Source organism: Elephantulus edwardii, unplaced genomic scaffold (genome assembly GCF_000299155.1).
Source record: "Elephantulus edwardii isolate Elephantulus edwardi_28Jun2011 unplaced genomic scaffold, EleEdw1.0 scaffold00029, whole genome shotgun sequence".
Lineage (NCBI taxonomy): Eukaryota > Metazoa > Chordata > Mammalia > Macroscelidea > Macroscelididae > Elephantulus > Elephantulus edwardii.
This window is the reverse complement of record NW_006399779.1, coordinates 9,110,067-9,130,840: the sequence shown is the minus strand read 5'-3', so window position 1 is coordinate 9,130,840 and position 20,774 is coordinate 9,110,067. Positions and strand designations below refer to the sequence as shown.

At 37.4% G+C, this 20,774-nt stretch overlaps 1 protein-coding gene across 1 annotated transcript in view; it reads right to left on the bottom strand.

Annotated features, from left to right (window-relative positions):
* The window catches only part of DNAJC24 (DnaJ (Hsp40) homolog, subfamily C, member 24), a 51,355-nt gene that overhangs the window by 21,113 nt on the left and 9,468 nt on the right, over positions 1–20,774 (bottom strand). The window lies entirely within an intron of this gene.

Here is a 20,774-nt window from a genome sequence, read left to right as displayed (position 1 = left end):
TTTTTACTACCAGTTTTTCTAAAATAATACATTTGTCTTATGCTAGTCAGCAGCCTCTCAACAAACAAGGGATAGAAAGTTATTTAAGTTTAGAGATAAAAAAAAAGTCTTGGGAATAAGCTGATATCCAGCAATTTACTCAAGTAATTATGGATACAGATGATATTTTTAAAATGTAATTTTTTCACACAGGAAGACAACTGTCAGGTTAATTAAGTCACCAGAGTACTATAGATTCACCAGTGGCTCTGTGGAACTGTGATAAGTGATCTCCTCTCACGTGATTTTCAACTTCTCTGCTACCCACTTGAGGGTAAGCTATGAATCAGTTTCGATTCAACAGCAATGAGTGAATCAATGAGTACCAACTAAAGAAAAGGAAACTAAAGTTTTATTATTTCATTTTGAGGCTACCATTTAGTAAATGATGCTCAAAAAGTTACTCACATACTGAGCTTTAGGCAATCTTTGTTTTTGGGTAATATTACAAAGCTAACATACAGCTGCTGGCTTTAAAGTCTTCCAGTTAATCCATTTCTCTTACACTATGCAACCCTTTGTGTAACAGGCTTAGTATGATTTAATGTTACAACATTATGGCATTTCTTAAATGTGTCACCAGTATACAATCATTTTCATGTGAAAACGTAATATCTTACAATCATTAAGAAAGGTCCCTCCGCAAAAGTCATTCTAACTACGAGTGGAAATGAAAAGCGATGCAATTTTAAAAGTCTAATTTACAAAGTCTACTACAACAATACTGCTCAGTACAATAGTTTTTGTTGTTAGGTTCTATTGAGTTGCTTCTGACACACAGTGATCTTATTATGTTCTACACAATGAAATGTCCAGTATCCTCACAACTTGTTGCTTTGTTTGAGCCCTTTGCTGTAGACACTATGTCAGTTAATCTTATTAAGGTCTTCTCCCAGGTTAGGCTTCATATAGCAACCTGAGAAAATCCCACAAAACCAAGAATTCTTCACCACTCAAATGAAAAAGCTGTTATTAAATTGTATTGCAAGTCATACCTGTTTATGGGGGTTTTGGTGGTGTAGGAAGTTGTGCTGGCGCAAAGTCAGCACCTCTGTCAGTTTGAATCCACCTGTGGTTCCTCAGGAGAAAGATGAGCAACCACCTCCCACGCGATTTTCAGTCTCTCAAAAACTTGCTGGAGAGATAGCTATGAGTCAGTTTCAAAAAGACGGAAAAAAGTGAGAGAATGATATACATTCTGACAGTCAATGTTTAATTCTTTCACTAAATTAGTATCTTTTTGATTGACTAAGATTTAAAAAAAACCCAACAGCTTACAATCTGAGCCTTTTTGAAATCTATCCCACTGTGCTACTAGTATACAGTATCTATGATATACAGTGTTTAACTTTTTAAAAGGCAATTTTAACAAGAAAATAAGTATGTCAATTGGAATGCTAAAGACCTCAGTCCAATCTGTTTTGACAGTAAATTCCAAAGCAAAATGATGATCTAAAAATGGAAAAATACAATCTGTGTAAGATTAAATATGACAGTCAAAGATTTTTGCTATGAGTTGGGACTCAAATCATTGCTAGGAACTTTGTGGATTTTTCTTTTCTTTTTTTTTTTAACTTTTATTTTATTATTCTGTGTGTGTACCATCAAACAGGATCTGACTGGTACAAGAGGAGACTGCCCCTCCTTCAGTAGAGCATCTGGTGGATTTGAACTGTGCAAGTCTGGGATTACAGTGCAGCTTCTTGCCACTAGGCCACGAGACCTCCCAACTTTGTGGATTTTTAACTACACTTATTTTGGCCTCTACCTTCAAAATTATGAAAGGATAAATTCCCATGCCTATGGTTTTAAAGGAGAATACAAAATACACTACAGTTTTAAAAAAGCTTTAATTTTAAGACCAATTCATAAAATATGTATGTTCTTAATCTTAAAAGGCTACAGTTATGTCTAGATGCTGCTTATCTACCACCACTGACCAGGATCACAGGAGACAATCCCGGACAGGGAGAATATGTAGAACAAAACTCAGCAACAAAATTGTTACTGTTGTGTCCTGTTGAGTTAGAACCAACACATAGCTGACCCTCCAGAAGGTTTTCAGAGGCAGTAAATTGCACAAGAGGAGGCTGTCCATTTTTCTCCTGGGGAGCAGCTGATGGATTTGAACCTTGCCATCTTTGGGATTGCAGAGAAGCTCATGAGAGCTTCTAGAAACAAAATTACTGGTCAAAAAAAACCCAAAAGGCTGATGGAAGCAGAGAGACTATGGTCCTTAATTATTTTTATGCACCCCTTGTTGTGTATTGTCAAATGAGATCTGTCACAGGAAGAGACTGCCCTTCCTTCTCCAGCAGAGAATGTAGTGGATTTGAACTGCGCCTTTGGGACTGCAGCGCAGCTTCTTGCCACTATGCCACCAGAGTTCCCTTGGCTCTTAGTTATCTTCTGAACCTGGAACAAAACTCAACCAGGCTCAAATTTAAACCAAATAATAGGCCTATGAGGGAACCAACAACACATGGGAGACACATTCACTCTTAGACTAATCAATGTATAAACTCCATCTGCCCAGGTATAGAGTCCTGAAGTCAAGAAAGGTTGGACAAAAGATTAAAGGAACTGAAAATTACAGGAAGTAGGGAAAGTGTGATAAGCTTTTGTAATTAGTACTACAAAACAAAATGCTCATGAATAGTTGAATTAAAAACCCCAACCAATTTGCTTTGTAAACTTTCACTCAAATCACAACTTTAAGCAAAAAAAAAACCAAACACCAAAAAAACCAACAAACACAGGGGGGCAAAGTAACGAGTTGGGGGGATAAAGTCTGCATTGTTTCTTTATTGCCAATTGAAATCCAAAGTCCTAAGCCTAAATTTCAAGACGTTATGGTGGCAAAGAAAATGTTAACTTCCCTCCCAACTCCACTATTTCTAAATCTGAGACCTACTGGGGGAAGTCCGTCCAGTCATTCACACACAAACTGCCATCAAAATAAATTCTCACATTGATTCTCCATCAGGTTTCCAAGACCGTGAATCTTAAGGGAAGAAACTGCCTATCTTTCTCCCAAGAAGTCATTTGTACATTCAGATAGTCAGAACCTTTGGTTAAATAGCACAACATCCTATGGGTTCCATCACTAGATCTCCTCATTCAGTGTTGCTATTGAACACCATAGAGTAGGAACCAACTCAAAGCTGACCTTTCTGTGGGTTTTCAGAGGCAGTAAACTGCACAGAACAGATTGTCCATCTTTCTCTCGAGGAGCAGCTGCACAACTGGAACCACATATCTTTCGGTTAGGAGCGCAATTCTTTATCACTAAGCCACCAGACATTCGCTATCACCCTAAAATAACAGTGATTTTCCTCTTGTCAACAATTACTTGTTCTTCTTTCCTTTAATCTCTACAAGCCAAATCCTCCCCCAAAAAAGTCATTCCCACTTGATTCATTCACTAATCAATTGAAATATTCTGTGTTGCAAGACAGAAGAGGCAGGAACAGCCGTACTGTTGTTATTGTTCTGTACCATCGAGTCGTTTTTTACTTAGTAACCATATGTACAATAGCCCTGAACCCTGCTCTATCTTGAGCCAACTTCATTGCCTCTGACACACTTATCCCCAATACCCCAGTCACTGAGTCAATCCATTTCGTCCAAGGTCTTCCTTTCCTGAGCTGTCCCTCTGCCCTTCCAAGGATGATGTCTTTCTCCAAGGACTGGTTCCTCCTTACAACATGCCCAAAGTATGTCAGATGGAGCTTCAAAATCCTTGTTCTCCTAGCAGACTGTGGTACACTTCATACTCTTTTCCAGCACCACAATTCAAAGGCATCAATTATTCTTTTATTATCCTTAGTCACTGTCCAGCTCTCTAAAGCATAGGAAGTAACTGTGAAGACTATGGCCTGAATCAAGCATATCTTAGTTTTTCGCTGACATCATTACTCTTCAGTACTCTGGAGATGTCCCTGACAGATTTTCCCACTGCAATTCGTCTTTTGAATTCCTGAATACTGGTGACAACCGTGTTGATCATGGAACCAAGCATGCTGAAACTGTTAGCAATCTCAATTTCTTTTCCATCTATCATGATGCTCCCATTTGGCCCAGTGGTGGGAATCTTTGTTTTTTTGAAATTCACTTTCAATTCATATTGAAAACTGTAGTTCTTGACCTTCTGCAGCAAATGCCTCAGGTCCTCCTCAGTTTCAGCAATCAAGGTTGTGTCATCTCATACCACAGGCTGCTAAGGGAACAAACAGGGATGTCCTGAAGAGGGTGAAACTGAGCGGATCCTTGGAGACAAGGATTTTGAAGCTCCCTCTCATGTACTTTGGGCATACGGCCAGGAAGGACCAGTCCTTGGAGAAAAGTCATGCTTGGAAGGGTGGAGAACAGTGCAGGAGATGGAGACAGTGGACGAGATAGACTAGCATAGTATCTGGGATATTGGGGGTGGTTGTGTCAGAGGCAGTGAGATTGGCTCAGGATGGGGCAAGCGTTCAGAGCTATTGTACACAGGGTCACTTTGAGTTGCAGGCGATTCAATGGCATAATAACAATATAACAACAACATGAATATAAGCATGTTTTGTTGTTAGGTACCAGTTCAGTCAGAAGTGACTCCTAGCTCACAATCCAGTGGGTTTTCAGAGTCCATAAACGGCATGGGATTTTGCCCATCTTTTTCTTACAGGCCATGTCATGAATGTGAATTGCATGCCTTTGTGTTGACAGCATAGCTCTTTACCATCAAATCACCAGATATTAAGTGTCTATGACTCACAGCAGCCTTATGAAGAATGGCTCTGAACTGTGTTGTTCTCATCAACTATGATATACCTGAGTCCACAGTTAAAAGTCACTGCGTCGATCCATCTCACTGAAGGTCTTCCCCTCCCTCAATTACTCTCTACCTTTCCAAGCATCATGTCCTTTTCCAAAGACTGGCCCCTCCTAACAATATGCAAAAAAGTATGTGAGGTAACTTTCACTACTCTTGTCTCCAAGGAGCACTTTGGCTGAACCTTTTCCAAAACATATTCCTTTGTGTCTTTGGCAATCCATAGAATAATCAGCACTCTACTCCAACACAATTCAAAGACAATTTATTCTTCTTCTGTTATCTTTATTCAATGTCCAACTTTCAGATGCTGAAAAGATTATGGTGCACCTTAGTATTAAAACTAACATCACTGCACTTCAGCACTTTGGGGACTATTTGACAGCAATTTTCCCAACACAGTATCTTTTGATTTTCTGGCTGTTGGTGCCAAGAGTGTTGATCATGGATCTAAGCAAGACTACATCACTAACAATTTCTATGTCTTCTCCATCTATCATGATATTTGTTGCCTACTGGCCTGGCAGTGAAGATTTTCATTTTCTTGATGTTGAGATGTTGTATACCGTCCAGCTGGAATCAATTCACAGCTGACCCTTCAGTGGGTCTTCAGAGTCAGTAAATTACATGAGAGGAGACTGCCTATTCTCTGGATGAGTAGCTGGTGGATGCTAACTATGTACCTTTGGGACTGCAGTGCAGCTTCTTGGGCATCAAATCTCCCTTGCAAGCCTAGAGTATCTAACATTTAAGCAAATTAAAAGTACTTACTTGATGTTTATGTTTTTATGAAATTTTACCTTCCTCAACATTTCAATAGAATTTATTAAGAAATTAATTATTAAAACACTCATCAATTGTGGATTAATAGAATTCTATATATAACATTGTCCCTGGTCCCAGAGAGTGCCTTAGAAAGAGACTTCAGTGTGATTATGAAGTCGGCCACACTATCATTAGAGATGACAAATAGCATAACCCTTCGGCCTACCAGAATCTCTAATGATACCACCAACCTTCAAAAGCCATTTTAATACCATTACAATCTTTAAGGAATGAGCTTGATTTTTAATGCTTTTGAAATTTTAAAACATCTACTAAATGTTACATTGGCTGCCTCTGAGATCACATTAAGATAGCTATCAGTAGCTCTAAGAAGAGTACACAAAGAAGGAAGAGGATAAAGAAGAAAAAAGTAGAGAAGGGACGAGAAATCAAGCAAAAAGGGAAGACACAAAAATGAGAGAACAGATGAGGAGGAATTTAAGAAGGGAAGACTGAGGGAACAAAAGGGACAAAACTGAAGACAAAGGGAAGATATAAAAAGGGCAGTATTTATGTTATGTATTAAAGCTCCTTAAAAAAATAATTATGAGAAAAAACTTGCAGAACTAGATTTATAGAAATGTAAGCAGTGAAAGGATACATGGTTTCATACTTCACTGCGGAAAAAAAACACTTGCAAAACCAAGAATGTCTTTTATACTATATCTTGAACAGTGAGATTAACTCTAAAATATAACATAACCTCAATTCTTTTTACATGAACTCTTAACATGTAACACTGCATCAATTTTTTTTTTGCTAATCACAAGCTCTTTTTTCGTCTTTGCTTCTTTATTATAGTATACAGAATAAGAAAAAAACTGTAAATATTGTACAGGGAGTTGCATTATATAAAATTTTAGTGTAATCCTGGATCCCTCCACAAAGTGATTCAACAAGTCTGATTTCATACTCTACATTAAGCTACAAAAGATTTCCAAGATAAGAATTCTGCCTTCAATATTTTCAAGTGATAATTAGAGCAGAGCACTCACTGGCTGACTTCAACTATCATTTGGGTTCAGGGACAACATGTTTTATAACAAGTAAACTGATGTCAAACTAAAGCTATCTCCACCAACAAAGGGTGGTGATATACAGGGAGGGAGGGACCCATCTTACAGAGCTGTTTTCCCACAGCTACTCCAAGCACTACTTGCTGGCCTCCCTGGCCCATCAGTACTAATTATATGGCATGTTCTGTCAACAACTTCATGCTCTTCTTTTTTTAACTGATCATTCTGCCACTTTAAAAATACTAGTATTTTGACTTTTAATTCCCTCAAGTGCTTTACTTCTGATATAAAGGAAAAAAGTAGATTCAAGAAAGACGAGGTCATAGATTAACTATCTCCTACATGAATCAACCCTTAAAGAGTTTCTGCTAAAAGTGGCTTTTATTTGCAAAAATGCTCTTGTATATCTAAATGCAAGTATTGATTTTACTATAGATGCCACAGGAAATAACAATGAAAGATTATAAAAGCACTGACATTTTTCAATGTTAAGTGTTTAAAATTAGTGATAGGGATTAAATGCATAAATGTGAAGAGGTTGTGGCAATCCTTCACTCAACCTGTATTGAACAGTGTCCACCTAAATTTCTAATCCACTAAGAACCTCACAGTGTGGTCTTATTTGGAAACAAGGTCTTTGCAAATACAGTTACTTCATCTTAGTGAAGTAGGCAAGGCCTTAAATCCAATGTAACTGGCTTTCATAGCTGAAGAGAAGAGTACACAGGAACACAGGCACACAAAGAGGAAAATAATATGTTCAGATGCAGAGACACACAACAGTAGAGGGCACGTGGATATGGAAATGGAAGTTATGCTGGCAAGTAAGATGGTCTGTCTGAGGTCATCAGCTGCTGGAAAAGGCAAGGAAAAGGTTCCTCTCCTTGTTACTTTTTCTATATAAAGTGATGAACAAATCACTGACTTACTCTGGGTAACATTTTACCGTGGTCTCAAAGCCAGAAGTCTGGAGTAATCTGCTAAGTCAGCACGAGGAAACGAAAACAATGAAACCAATGATAAAGGAAATTTATCTAAAATTAAACTCAACAAAAAGATAGATGACTTAAATACTGAAAGAAATTGATGGGAAAAAAAGCAAAAGAAAGCATTTAATAACTGTTTTAAGTTCAATGAACCTAAAATACTATTTTTTGAGAGAAAGGTCTAACTAGGCTTCTTAGGAGGCCTATAAAACATACCCTCTGTGGTAATTTTGGTTTTTGTTATTGCAAATCACCGTTATTATGAGGCAGCTGTTAGTTGGTGAGGAAGAGCTGTGGAGACGGTGTAGCAGTAATTTGCTAATGAATGTGTATATTCTATCTTAGGTAGGCAAGAGAAGGACACACAGTGAGTGACATGGTATATATTTTGTTTCTTTTCTTAGAAGACTCCAATGTGATTGAAACAAAATTATGCTACAAAAAAAGTATTAAAAGTTTTATAATGGTTTTTATACGTTGACACTATTAAGTTTATGAACCAAAATAAAAAATACCAGTTACAAAGGTAAAGTCAAGTGTAACACTACTGCCACCTAATGCTTAGTAAAGTATTACAAAGACAGTCAGTCAACAATTCATTCATCATTTTAAGCAAAAAAACTCTTAACAGAAAACAATTTTAAATTTTTTTAATGGTTTTACATTTCAGTGAGAGAAAATATATTCCATGTGTAAGACTGGCAGCAAAACTTTTCTTCTATTAAAAAATATTTATGGGGCCACCTTACAAGTCAGATAATATGTCAGTCAATGAGGAGGATCAAGTGATGAATAACGACAGATTGTTGCCCTTAAAGGACTTACAAACTAGTCAGAGAGAACAGACTTAGGTAACATAACTGGAAAAATTAAGTGCTACACATTATGACAGCATGTAAAAGCTTTACTGTATCAAAGCAAACTGGAGAGGATTTGGACTTAACTTTCCAAGAATTCATAGGAGTCACAGGAGTCTGCTTGTAAGGAAAATGTAAGTGTGGGAGGGAATATTCCCAAGTTGAGAGCATCAGCAAATATACAGGCAAAAAGCAACAACAACAACAAAAAAAATAGTTATGAATAGGAGAATTGTAAATCATACTGGGAATGACTGAAGGCTGAGCAGAAAAAAGTAACAGGAGATAAGGTTGAAACTCAGGCTAGATTTCTTGAAGGAGTTGTTTGTTAAGAAATGTGAATTTTTCCTTTGTGTAACACTAGGGTATAATCATATTTTTGTTTCAGGGACAAAGATATCTAACCAAATGATAAAATGGAATATGGGAGGAGGGCTGGCATAAGGAAAGTGCTGGACTATTGCAGCACTCCATAGATAACAACACCCAGGGAAGCTAAAGATGAACCAGGAGGAGTCAAACAGAAAGATAGGAGGCAGAGAATATGTATCTGAACTTCCTGCTGCAGCCAGTGAAGTTACACGAACGTTAACAGAGCAGTCCTTCTCATTCTTAATAGTTTCTAGTCATGAATGCTTCTAAGAATCTGAGAAAAAACTGGAGTGAATTAATCCACACACCATTCTACACCAAACTGAGGGGGTTTCAGACTTCCAAAAAGCCTCAGAGTTCCTAATTTTGCAGAAAGTCAAAAGAGGTAAAGATAAAACTCAGAAGAATAGTAACATTTAATCAGAGGATAATGTGCCCTGAAAAGAAAACAGACCAGTGATCAGACAAGCAATAGGATAATTTAAAAAGGCAGGATCCACAGAAGCCCAGGGAGAAAGGAGCTTCAAAACAGATGGTAAAGTCAACAGTATCGAATGTCACAGTAAACCCACTGAATTTGGCAAGAAGGGGACACTGGCCACCTTAGTAGGCACCACTCAGAAGAACAGTAGTGGAGAAAGAGAGTGGACTGAAGAGCAAATGGATAGTAGTTAATTAATGTTTGGCCAGAAGAAAAACCAGAAGAACTAAGTGCAAGGGATTTTTTTTTTAAAATAATTTTTCTGGTTGAGTGAGAAAAGCTGAGGGAAAGTAAGAGTTAAAGATGGTTAAGATAACTGGAGAGGTACTGATCAAAAATTACAAAATAATGGGTTCTTGTTCTCATTCTTTTATCATTACTCTTGTAAACCTAGCTGTTCAAACTTAAGATTTTTCTCACTTGAAGAAAGGATATTTGCTGAATATGCCTTTTGAAACTATGAATTTTGAGAAATGATGTTATTTGTTCAAATGGTCACTATAAGTCGTGCTTTGACTCAATGGCAATCAACACAGCAACAATAATTCATTAGAGTAATGACCTTTATCTATCATACTTACCACTTTATCTGCAGTACCTATTATAATGCTTACTATGTAAGAGCCTGATAAATATTATTGAAAAATTAATCACTCTTTCACAAGGGTTCAGTAAAGATTAAACATGAGTGAAAAATATTTTTAAGGCAATTTAACTTTTTAAAAAAGGAGTGTGGTGACAGAGGTGGGTCATAGCCTCTTCTACCCATGTGTGTATAAAAAGACCAAAATAAACTTTATATGGAAATGTGTGTTGCTGTTATGTGCTACTAAGTCAACTCTGACTCACAGTGATTCTATGAACAAGAGACCTGAATAATGCCCTATCCTATGCCACCCTCTGACTCACTTGAGCCTACTGTTATAGTTACTGTGTCAATCCACCTTGTTCAAGGTCTTACTCTCTTATGCTGACCTTCCACCTTTGTAAGCATGATGTCCTACTTTAAGGACTGGCCCCTCCTAACAACAAGCCCAAAGTATCTGAGATCAAGTTTCACCATCTTTGCCTCCAAGGAGCACCCTGGTTGCACTTTCTCCGGGATAGGTCTGTACTCTCCCACTGCAACACTAAGGCATCAATTCTTTTTATGTCATTCACAGTCACTGTTCAATTTTCAGATGCACAGTAAGCAAATGAGAAAAATCCTGGCTTGGATCACATGCATTTTTAAATTGACATTATTGCTCTTTGGTACTCTAGAGAGGTCCCTGACAGAATATTATCCCAATGTTTATGACTGACTCATCTTTTAATTTTTTGACTGCTGGTACCAAGGGAGTTGAGTGTGGATCCAAGTAAGATGAAATCGCTGCCAAGTTCAATTTTTCCCTCTATCATGATGTTGCCTATTGGCCCAGTGGTTACGGTTTTGTCTTCCTGATGCTGAGATGTAATCCACATTGAAGGCTGTAGTCCTTGATCTTCTGTATCTAGTGCTTCAAGTCATCTTCACTTTGAGCAAGTTTGTGTCATATGACTAATTTAGGTTGTTGATGAATCTTCCTCTAACCTTAATGCCATATTCTTACACACATAAGAAGTATTAAGTGGTTTGGATACAAATTCTTGGTCTCCTAAATTTAGATACATATATTTTTATTTTACAGATATACTTAGAAATGAGTGAACTCTGGAGGCTTACTGATAAGAAGCTGAGCTACAATCTCAAAAGCATGAAGCTTGAATCCATCAGTTGCTCTGTGGGAGAAGGATGAGCAATCTTTTCCTGTATCATTACTTCCTCTGAAGACCCACTGGAGGGTCAGCTGTGAGTTGGCTCCAATTTGACAGCACACACCACTATCACCAACACAAAGTAAGATATATAAAAAAAGAAAAGATGCCTTCAAGTCAGTGCTGACTCCTGCATTCTTATGTGTATGAGAATGCAATTCCGCTCCATTTCAATGAATTTTCAATGGCTGATTTTTTTTTAAAGTAGCTAGCCAGGCTTTTCTTCCCAAATGGACTTGACTTACTAAGCTTCGTTTACCAGCTTAGCAGAGTCTGCACAACGTACAAGCTCCTAATATGTTGTTATGTGCCGTTGAGTGGCCTGCGACTCATAGCGACCCTATGTACAACAGCCCTAAACTCTGCTCTGTCCTGTGCCAATCTCACCATCTCCGATACACGCATCCCGATTACCCGTCACTGAATCAATTCACCTCATAGAGGGTCTTCCCCTCCTGCGCTGTCCCTACGCCCTATCAAGCACGATGTCCCTCTCCAAGGACCAGTCTCTCTTTTGGACATGTCCAAAGTATGCTAGAAGGAGACTCCTCGCCTCCAAGGAGCCTCCCTGTTTAACCTTTTCCAGGATGAATGTTTATTTTCTTAGCAGTCCATGGTATTCTCAATACTCTTCTCCAGCACTACAGTTCAAAGGCATCAATTCTCCTTCTATCCTTAGTCATTGTCCAACTTTCTGATGCATAACAAGTGATTGCAAAGACCATGGCCTGTATCAGACGCACCTTAGTCTCCAGAGAGATACCATTGTTCTTCAGTACTTTGGAGAGGTCCCTAACAGGAGACTCCCATGGCAATGTTCCTTTTAATTTCCTGGCTGCTGGTGTCAAGACTGTTGACTACAGACCCAAGCAAACTAAAGCTGTGTACAATCTCAATCTCTTCACCATCCACCCTGATGCTGCCAATTGGTCCAGTGGTGAGAATCTTTGTCTTCCTGACATTGAGCCTCAGTCCATATTGGAGGCTGCAGTGCTTGACCCTCTGCAGGAAGCGCTTCAGGTCCTCCTCAGTTTCAGCAAGCAGGGTTGTGTTATCTGCATATCACAGATTTGTACATAGGGTTTTTGGAGGTCTGCTATTTCAGGAATAGATGGCCAATCCTTCTTCCTAGTCTGTCTTAATCTTAATGTTCAGATTTAGAGAAGTATCAGACCAGTGTTTTACAGAAAAGTAAAAGCTGTATCCCTTATTGTGCAGTTAGTTAATCATTCGTATCAGCGCCCAATATACACAATATAAATTATACAATATAAACTTATAAATAATTATTTATTATGTCTCAGTTCCTTCTCTCCAGCTGTACCGCATGAATACTTTATGGTCAAGAAGACCTACCCATAAAGCAATTATGGCCCACCTCTAAGGTCATGCTCCACTCTTCTTTTTAAGGAATTAATTAAAACAATTTATATTGCCACAGAATCAATTCCTATAGGTCAAGCCTGCAGCACAGTGAAATAGCCCATAGGGTTTCCAAGGCTGTAAGTCTTTAATGGATCAGACTGCTGTATCTTTCCCCCGCAGAGTCTATCTTGGGAAAGAACTATCCAGTAACAACTGAGCACTTAACCACCACATCACCAGGATCCTATCAAATCTGTTATTGCACTTTTGAGTTGGAACCAATGCACAGCTGACCCTCTGGCAGCTTTTCAGAGGCAGTAAACTGCACAGAAGCAGAGTGCCTACCTTTCTCCATGGAGCAGCTGGTGTATGGGAGCGGCATTCCTTTGGTCTGGCAGTGCAACTCCTTATCATTAACCCACCATTCCTCCTTTAGAGGTTAAAATAAAAAAAATTTTTAAAACTCCACTGTCAGTGATCTCTATTTTATAGGTTTTGTTTCCTTGTCAAATACCAACTGACCATAGGCAGATAGGTTGGTTTGTGAGTTCCTGATTGTATTATATTATCTGTGTGTTTGTCATATCAATGCCATGCTGTTGTGGTTATTATGGCTGTGTAGTAGGTTTTGTGATCAGACTCCCATTTCATTTCTGAGAAGAGTTTTTACTTATTTGGGGTTTTTCCTTTCCAAATAAACTTGCAAATTGACTTTTATGTCTCTTTGAAGAATGAATATTGTCTATCTCTCAGGATTGTGTTGAACATATACATTTCTTTTAGTAGGACTGCCATTTTCACTATGTTGACTTTTTCTATATAGGAAGAGGAAATTTTTTTCATCCCACCCATCTAACCAGTAATTTCTGCTGCCCTAGCATTTTTTTCTTCTCTTCTTCATACCATTCCTCTTTTTCCCCCCCCTTCCCCCTGCCTATTTGTTTATTCATGTCCTGTTCCAAGTTGCTGACTGAAATATACAGATTGTGACTTATGGTGACCTTACATTGGGTTTCTGAAGCTGTAAGTCTTGAGAGACTATCCACCTTTCTTTCCCTCAGGAGTTGGTGAGTTCCAACAGCCATCCTTTAGGTTAGCAACCTAACACTTAACCTACTATAGCATCTGGGCACCTTTTACAAGTTGGTTCAAACTCACAGTGACCCTCCATTGGGCTTCGAAGACTATAAATCACAATGTGAGGAAGCTGTCCATCTTCATCCCCCAGAGTACCTGGGGAAATGTGCACATTTTAGGTCAGCAGCAAGCAACATGTTACGGACTATGCTACTAGAATTCCTTCCAGGAAGTTCATTAATTGCCATCTAGTTGGTACAACTTACAGCAACTTTTCATCCAATCTCTGAGTCTGTAAATCAAGAGGAGACGACTGTTCACTTATCTTGCTTGAAGCAGCTTGACATTTGGAACCCCTAGAGATGACCAGCGTTTGGTGAGGAGTGTAACTTGCTATGGGCTAAGCCACTAGCGTGCCCCTCTAAGAAGTTCTAAACATATAAAAATATGGTTTTGTTTTTAACTTTCTCTGATTTTTAAAGATCTTTGTGTTACTTGTGAAAGGAACAACTCTTTGAATGAGAACTGAGATTTACTTACTTAGCTCCCAGGAAGATCAGTCCAACATATGGCAGAATACAAGTAATGTTTAACACAAAGCAAACCAAGAGGCATTTTCTACCAAACCATTTGTTTCAGATGCTTTAGAGTACTATATGCCTATAGTGTATGTATAAAATTGAATGCAAGGAGCAATCAGTCAGGACATTTAGATAGTCACCAAAGTTGGAAGGAGTCCTAGAATCAGAATTACTACATCACAAGAGCAAATTCTAATGGCTGCTCCATGCATTTGAGAAGATCACAGCTAAAACAAAACAGAGTAACTAGGGTTTTTTGCTTTGTTTTTAATGCAAAAATAAACTGCTCTAGTTCTGTTATTTATTACCTAAAGACCATTCCAATACTGACTTCTAAAATGTCAAATATTAAGATTCTAGGATCACTTGTGACATTACATTTTTAAAATATATTTTTAATTTCAAGTATCGTTGTGATTATGAAGCAGTCATGTCCAAACTAAAAGCTGTATAGGTAACAGAGGCTTCTTAAAAATATATATTTTTTTTTAAATTGGGTAATTTTACAGTCTATTAATTCCTCTTTTCTAATGAAAGGTATTGTTTTACTTAATAAATGGAAAATTATAAGCTTATATTCCCTGCTGTACTTTTTAGCTATTTTCCTTTAGCTACATAATAATTTATCCTTTGTCATCCCAACATTGTCTTCTGCTCTACTATCTAAAGTTCTCTAAAATCCATGTACAGACTACCTATGAAAAGTAAAAGATGCTCCACACTCTTGGTTGAATTATTAAAAATGAAATGTAACAGCTGGACAGCCTTGGAGCACAGGTGTAGACAAAACACCAGTTTGAAGATTGCCACAGGTCAAATCACTTCACATGCTGTGGCTCTATTCTGTCATCAGTTCCTATGGTTCAAGGACTATCTAACATAATCACTGAACCCATAAGGAAAAACAGAAATGGGATAACAGCACTGCACCCCACGTAGAGAGGCCAAACTGAATAGGAGCTGACTATCTTCTAACCCCTTCCATTCTATTTCTGCAAAAGCCAGTTCAATTCAGCCAAAAAATGTACTTAGTGTCCTGACAGGCAATCAAAGACGGCACACACGTTGGTACAATCAAGGACAGGAATAAAAGTAAGAATCAGGATCCATGATTTCAAGGACTTCATTTCTACGTGAGCGTAAACAATAGGCCTAAGTAAATATAGTAAAGACAGGATATGGTTGGTGAGGTAACAGTATCAATGGAACAAAATGACTAGAACTAGAGGAAAACTTCAGAAAGGGGTTATCAGTTAAGTTGTATCTTAAAATATGGAAAGATGGCTGTTTCCACTTATGGTTTACATGACTTCTCTTTCTTTACAAAATGCTTTGAGGCATGTATTATTATCCTGGCTTTTGCAGATAAGTCCAGACCGAGAGGGATTTTAAGGAACTGCTCCAGGGTCATAGAGCTGGTAACTGGCTAAGGTAAAATTCAATGCTAGGGCAAAGTAACCAAAACTCTGAGCTCTTACATTACAGAATCTCTCTAAAAAATGTAACTTTAGAATTTACACACTATGGACATAAATCCTAAAATTTATCATAATAGATAGGAAGTATTTAAATGTTTCTATCTTCCTCCTAGAAGTAATTCTGCTGTATCTACAGCATACAGGATTGTGCTTAGAATACAGCAACTCTAATAAATACGATATATACTCCTAGGTGGCCTAAAGGGTAAGGAGTTAAGCTGCTAATCTAAAATCAAAGAGTTCAAATCCACCAGCAGCTCCTCAGGACAAAGATGAGCAATATCCATCTTTGCAATTTATGAGTCAGTTGCAACTTCATGGCAATGAGTTTGAGATTTGAGAATAAATGTTGAGTGAATGGGTGACTGGATGATCTTTATAAGTAGATCTGAATCCATACTCTGATTAATTTGAAAAGTCTAATTATCAAAGATAATTTTTATTACCTTCAAGAATTGTGAGTTGCATCTTATATTTTTAAATAATTTGAGATAGCCCAAAGGGCTTAAACCAACTAGTTTAAGTTGCTTCAGGGAACAAGATATGGCTTTTTAAACAGTCAACATTTCCAAAAGCCTAACAGAATCAGAAGGGCTTTTATATCACATTACCGGGTTTAAGAATTCATTTTATCTGTATTAATACAAAAAAGGGGAAGCAAAGCAGTAATTAGAAATATGACCTGGAAAATAACTAAAATATACATATGCAAATAAATGGTTAAACTTATTAAGAAAAAATGAGGCTGAAAAATAAAGGAAAAAAACAGTCAAAATATGAGTAACTGATAAAGAGTAATTACTAGGCTAGAATCCGTGATTTACTGGAAGGTAAATTTTAAGTGTGCTTCATTTTGCATGGTTTATAAATACCTTGCAAGATGGCCATCACGATTATGAATTTTAACAAAATCAATGCAAATGGCTTGTACCCAAACGCACTAGCTAGACTTCTTACATATTTTGTTGAAAGTGTATCATATAAGATACTACTATGTAATAAGCTTTATTTTTCAAGAATAGGTGAGGGGTTAAATTCATCATCCCTCTTTACAAAATCTTCCGTAACTTACTTTATTAAAAGACAAACATCAAGATACATTCAGAACTTAATATCTAAAGAAATAGTGACAATAGTGACAGAAAACAGATCTATAACAGTCTAGGAAGGGTCAGAACAAGGGAAATTTTTGCATGGAGGGAAATATTCTGTATCTTAAAGATGGCGGTGGCTATAAAGTTATGTAGAGTAAAAAAAAATCATTGCTGTTTGGTACGACTGAGTTCATTCCAACTGAGGAATGTATGTATCTACTTCATGTATGTAGAGAAAAAACTGTTCCAGAAGGTTTTCTAGGTTAACCTTTCAGAAAGCAGATCAACAGGCCTTACTTAACAGGTATCTCTAGGGGGTTTGAACTGCTAGCTCTTTAGTTAGTAACCCAATGTTTAACCATTTGTTCCCCTAAAATTTAAAGCAATTTATTAAAATACATATATGTTGTTATATTTAGATAACACCTTAATAAAGTTGATTTTTCATACAACTGACTAAATAAGGATACCTTAAAAGTCGGAAATAGAAATACCATTTGATCCAAAAATCAAGTATTATATATCCTAAGAAAATGAAAGCTAAGCCCCAAGCATGCACATTCATGTTCACTGTAGGGCTATTTATAATAGAGATGGCAATAATCTAAAGGTATATCTACAGTGGCTGTTATTATGAGCTGTAAATTTTAATAGGACTTACAGCAACCATATGAACAAAAGACCAGATCCTTGTCTTATCCTGCACCATCCTCGTGATCTCCCCTCACTTAAGACCACTGCTATAATCACTGTGTCAATCCATGTTGTTGAAGATCTTCCTCTTTCCCTGACCCATCACCTTTCTCAGCATTATGTCTTTTATCAAGGACTGGTCCCTCCTAACAACATGTCCATGTATGTGAGACGAAGTTCCACCATCCTTGCTTCTGATGAGCATCTTGATTGTACCTCATCCAAGAGAGATTTGTTTGTTCCTTTGACAGTTCATGGATAATCAATATTCTTCACTAACACCATAATTCAAAGGCATCAATTCTTCTTCTGTTACCTGTATTCACTGTTCAACTTTCAGATGCATTAAAAAAACAACTGAAAATACTATGGCTTAGGCCATCATGTTTTTTAGTACAGTATAGAGGTTGCTGACAGCAGATTTTCCCATATTGCAATGTATCTTTTGATTTCTTGATTTTTGTTACCAAGGGTGTTGAGTGTGGACCCAGAAAAATGAAATCATTGACAAATTAATTCTTTTTCCCATCTATCATGACACTGTTTATGGCCCAGTAATGAGAATTTTTGTTATCTTGATGATGAGATGTAATACTGAAGGCTGTAATCTTTGATTATTTTTGTAAGTGCTTCAAGTCTTCTTCACTTTCGGGCAACAAGGCCATGTCATCTGTATGTATAACACAAGGTGAAGAGTATTCTCCTTATGTTGATGATACATTGTTCATGTAGTCCAGTTTTTTAAATTATCTGAGCAGGATAAAGACTGAATAATAAAAGGATACAATCCTGATGCACACCTTCCCTGACTCTAAACCATGCTGTGTTCCCTTGTTCTCTCTGGACTACTGCTTCTTGGTCTATGTGTAGGTTTCCCAGGAGTACAATTAGTGTTCTAGGACTTTCATCCTTCTCAATATTATCCACAATAAAACACAAGTACAAATCTGGTATTCTTTCCTTTCACTCAAGATGTATTTGAGATCAACAATGATATCTCTCATGCCATGGCCTCTTCTGAATGTAGCCTCAATTTCTTATAGTTCCTTGTTGATGTACTGTTCCAGTCATTTATTTATGACCTTCAGCAATATTTTACTTGCATGTATTAATGATACTGTTTGACAGTTTTCACACTCTGTTGTATCACTTTTTGGAACTGAACAAATAAAGATCTCTTCCAGTCAGCTGGCCAGGAAGCTGTCTTCCATTCTTAGCATTGGTTAGTGAGCATATCCTGGGTTGCATTTGTTCACTGAAATTTCACTGGTATTTCAGTAAACTGGTAAATTCAGTAAACTGGTATTATATCCGTTCCTTAAGCCTTACTTTTTTTTGTCAATACCTTCAGAGTACTTTGAACTTCTTCTTTGTTACTACTGGTTCTTGATCATATTCTATTTTCTGAATATGATATGATTTCAACGTCAACCAATTCTCTTAATGTCTAAGTACTTTTCTTGTAATTAAGATAACTTAGCTTTATAATACAGTCAAAAGACCTAAAAAATTGTTCCCTGCTTCCTTCTTTTCCTCCAAACAGAGCACAGGTACTCTTTTTATTTTTTTAAGATATTAAAAATGGATTGGAAAACTAACCTAACGGTAATATAACCACTTATAGTCAAAGACACCCTCTAAATGCCAATGCAAGTATTAGGTGGCATTATTTTATATCCTCCCAATATTAAGAATAAGAGCATCTTGCATGCTCTTGTCCCAGATTACAGATATCTTCTTTAGGATAATAGAGCACATTTTAAGAACAGTGTGCCATTTTCCAGCCATAACCCTTTTCCAGTTGAAAGTAATAAATACTATCAGCATCAATGGAAAAGTCTCCCAATTTTCAATATAACAAAACTTTTGAATGGGAGAAGGAGCTTCATCCTCAGTAAACAGTAATTTTAACCATAACTGCCAAAAATACACAAATAATAAAATTAGTTAGTTCCTGTAGACTCAACCATTTCAAAGCAAAAGGTTGTTTAATTAGCAGAAAATGGTGGCGGGGCTGGGGGGGCTCAAAACACTATACTTAGTAGGATGATAGAGACCTCAAAGATTACAATCTTATGTGCTGTCAACTAGGACTCAGAGCAACCTTATCAACAACCGGAATCTTGCTGTATCCTGTGCTCTCCACATATTGACCCAGCCATATTTAACTTGGAACTAAAGTAATTCCAGATAATATCCTTTCGCCAAGGTGTTGGTGGTATAGTGGTTAGCATAGCTGCCTTCCAGATTGTCTCCTTTCAGTTAAATAATAGCTTATAAAATAAACAATAACATTAGTTAAATATGGGCTCCCTTAAACAAGTAATTGTTGTTGCTGCTAGGTGCCACAGAATTAACCATAACTCATGGCAACCCAATAAAAAACAGATCTGAACCTTATTCTATTGAGTCATCCTCGTTATCTCTTCTGGCATGCTGCACATGTAACAATGAATATGTTCACTGTTACAGTCACGGTGTCAGTACATGTCCTTGAAAGTCAGTTGTCCTCTCTTTTACTGATCCTCTACTCAGCAAGATGTATTTTTCCAAGTACTTTCCCCTCCTGATAAGATGCCCAAAGTATTCAAGATTAAGTGTCACCATTCTTGTCTATAAAGAGCACCTTGGATGCAACGAAGATTTGTTTGTTCTTTTCGCCCTATATTCAATACTCTAATACCGTAACTCAAAGGAATTGGTTTTTCTTTATTCTTCCTTATTTAATGTCCAATTTTCAGATGCATATGAAGTAAAAATATCATGGTTTAGTTCAGGCACACTATAGTCTTAAAATAACTTGCTACATAATCCCAATCAATCAACATCTACCACAAAGCAAAGGTGAAGAGGCCATGAGGCAGGAAGTTAAACTAAAAAGGAACAGAGTGAGAATGAAAATGCTAACACATTATATAAATTGCAACAAATATCATGAGCAATCTGTACAAAAATAGCTAAATGTGAATCTAATTTGTTGTAAACTTTCATCCACGGTTGTTATGTGCCGTCGAGTCGTTTGTGACTCATAGCGACCCTATGCACAACAGCCCTAAACCCTGCTCTATGCTGCGCCAACCGCAATGCCTCTAACACACCCATCCCGAATACCCCAGTCACCGAATCAATCCATCTCACAGAGGGTCTTCCCCTCCTGTGCTGTCCCTCCACCCTTCCAAGCATGATGTCCCTCTCCAAGGACATCTCCTGGCAACATGTCCAAAGTATGTCAGACGAAGCCCCAGAATCCTTGCCTCCAAGGAGTAGCTTGGTTTAATCCTCTCCAAGATGAATCTG